The 2,754-nt window shown below is 42.7% G+C and overlaps 1 pseudogene across 1 annotated transcript; it reads right to left on the bottom strand.

Annotated features, from left to right (window-relative positions):
• Positions 1 to 1,667: 1,667 nt before the first annotated feature.
• LOC113222743 lies at positions 1,668 to 2,748 on the bottom strand (annotated as a pseudogene). Its single transcript, XR_003308518.1, has one exon. The product of XR_003308518.1 is annotated as a ragulator complex protein LAMTOR1 pseudogene (transcript).
• Positions 2,749 to 2,754: the final 6 nt, after the last annotated feature.

The raw sequence follows: 2,754 nt of genomic DNA, 5'->3' as shown, positions 1-2,754 counted from the left end.
CTGAACCAGAAGAAAGTTTTAAATATGTGAGATGAATCCACATATCATAAAACAGTTTCAGAGACAGCTTCTTTCTAGTTTTTATCTGGGGATATTCGGTTTTTTTCCATAGGCATCCATGGGTTCTAAAATGTCCCTCACAGATTCTAGAAAAATAGTGTTTCCAATGTGCTGAATCAAAAGAAAGCTTTATCTCTGTGAGATGAAGCCACACATAGCTAAGCAGTTCACAGAAAGCTTCTTTCTAGTTATCTGTGGATATTCAGTTTTTCCCTTAGACATCAATAGGTTTCCAATTGTCCCTTTGCAGTTTCTACGAACAGAGTGTTTCCACCCTGGTGAATCAAAGGAAAGGATTACCTCTGTGAGATGAATCCACACATCACCAAGCAGTTTCAGAGATAGCTTCTTTCTAGTTTTTTTCTCAGGATATTTTGCTTGTACCTTTAGGTTTCAATGGGCTCCAAAATGTCCTTCCACAGATCTACAAAAAGAGTGTTTGCAACCGGTTGAATCAAAAGAATTGCTTAACTCTGTGAGATTAATCCACACAACACATAGTAGTTGCACGAATGGTTCATTTCTAGATTTTATCAGGGCATATTCCCTATTTCCCCCATATGCCTCAAAGGTCTCCAAACTGTCCCTTCACAGAGTATACAATTGTTTTGTTCCAACCCGCTGGATGAAAAGAAAGGTTTAACTCTGGAAGATGAATTCACACACCACTAAGCTTTTTCACAGATGGCTTCTTTTTATTTTTTATGTTTTCTGGGGATTTTCTGGTTTTTTTTTTTTTTTTTTTTTTTTTTTTTTTTTTCTGCCCCTATAGGCCTCAATGGAGTCTCAAATATCACTTCACATGTTCTACAAAAACGGAGTTTCCATACTGCTGAATCAAAAAATAGTTTAATTTTGTGAGATGAATAGACACATCACAAAGCAGTTTCACTTACAGCCCATTGAGGCTTCTTTCTAGTTTTTATCCAAGGATATTCAGTTTATCCCCTTAGGCCTCAATGGGGTACCAAATGTCTCTATGCAGATTCTAAAAAAAAAAAAAAAAAAAAAAAAAAAGTGTTTCCAAACTGCTGAATTAAAAGAATGGTTTAACTCTGTTGGATGAATACGCTCATAACAAAGCAGTTTCCAAGATAACGTCTTTCTAGTTTTTATCTGGAGATATTCAATTTTTCCCCATAAACCTTAATGGGCTTCCTATTGTCCCTTCACAGATTCTACCAAAAGAGTGTTTCCAAGCTGCTCATCCAAAAGCAAGGTTTAACTCTGAGATGAACCCATCCATCACAAAGTAGTTTCACAGATAGTTTCTTTCTAGATTATTTCTGAGTTTATTCAGTTTTTCCCAATAGGCCTCAATAGACTCCCAAATGTCCCTTCACAGATTCTACAAAAAGAGTTTTTTTTCCAACTTGCAGAATCAAAAGAAAGTTTTACATCTATGAAATGAATCCACTTTTCACAGATAGCTTTTTTTCAGGTTTTTATCTGAGGATATTCTGTTTTTCCCTATAGGCTTAAAAGGGCTTCCAACAGTCCCTTTGTAGATTCTACACAAACAGTGTTTCTAAATTGCTGAAAAAAAAGAAAGATTTAACTGTTTTAGATAAATCCACACATCACAAAGCAGTTCTATAGGCAGCTTTTTTCTTTTTCTTTTTTTTTTTTTTTTGGATGAATATACTTCCTTTATCGAGGGTGACAAACCAAAACAAAAAAAAAAGACTAAACATGTAAAAACCCAGGGTTCTAGAAATACAAACTGAATTCATTCAAATTCAAGCTCATCCAGACCCTGGTCACAAACCCTTGTGAGGTGCCTGTGAGCACCAAGTCAGGGAGAGGGGGCAGGAGTGACTTTGAGGCCAAGAGAGAGGGTGGGAAGGGGATCTCCCTAGGTGCCCTGGTGATCACCCCCCACCCAAACTGGTATCTCCACATTCTCAATGACTATGACGACATACCAGGCTCTGTCCTTTTGGCCCCCACCCCATCCCTGGCCACAGCTTCAAAGGCCAGTCCCAAAAGGTTCTACCCTCACTTGCTCAGGCTTCTAGCCTTCCTCTTTTCCTCCTTCTTCACATTCTTCTCTGTGATTAGTAGCAGGTTAGGGTACTGTATAAGCCACAGTGAGGCTGGGGGCTAAGGGGGTGGGGTAGAGATGGGATGAAGAGAGGAGAAGAGCTGTCCAAGGACCCCTCTCTTCATGGGATCCCAAACTGTACAACCAGCTCCACTTTTGCGTCCACACGGATCTGAGAAAGTGCACTGTAGGCATATGCAGCTATCCTGGAGACCTGCTGCAAATCAGAGAATGGGATGGGCTCACTGGCCAGCACTTGGTGAGGCTGGCTGGTAAGAGACGGCAGCGGTGGCAGCTTCTTCCAATGGGTCAGGCTGCTGCTCAGCACAGCCAAGCGGGTGCTGTACTGCCTGGCACGGTCCATGTACTCATGCTGCTCCATGCCCTGTGAGTCTGCAGCAGATACATCAATGATATTGCTGGCTGTCTTGGCAAGGATGGAAGAGAGTAGGGCCTGCTCATCAGTGCGAGCGGAAGGCAGGCTGTGGTAGTTGGGCTCGGCTCCATTGAGAGCTTTGGTAGGGGGGCTGCTAGGGTCCAGCAGCAGCTTCCGCTCCTCTCGGTCCTGGTCCGAGTCCTCGTTCTCGCTGCTGTAGCAGCACCCCATGGCCGGGGTCAGGCCAGGTGCTCAGGCCGCGCCGAGGAGGGAC

The sequence above is a fragment of the Piliocolobus tephrosceles genome, unplaced genomic scaffold (genome assembly GCF_002776525.5).
Source record: "Piliocolobus tephrosceles isolate RC106 unplaced genomic scaffold, ASM277652v3 unscaffolded_34123, whole genome shotgun sequence".
Lineage (NCBI taxonomy): Eukaryota > Metazoa > Chordata > Mammalia > Primates > Cercopithecidae > Piliocolobus > Piliocolobus tephrosceles.
Note: the sequence above shows the minus strand (reverse complement) of the source record. Positions and strands in the feature narration are given on the sequence as shown.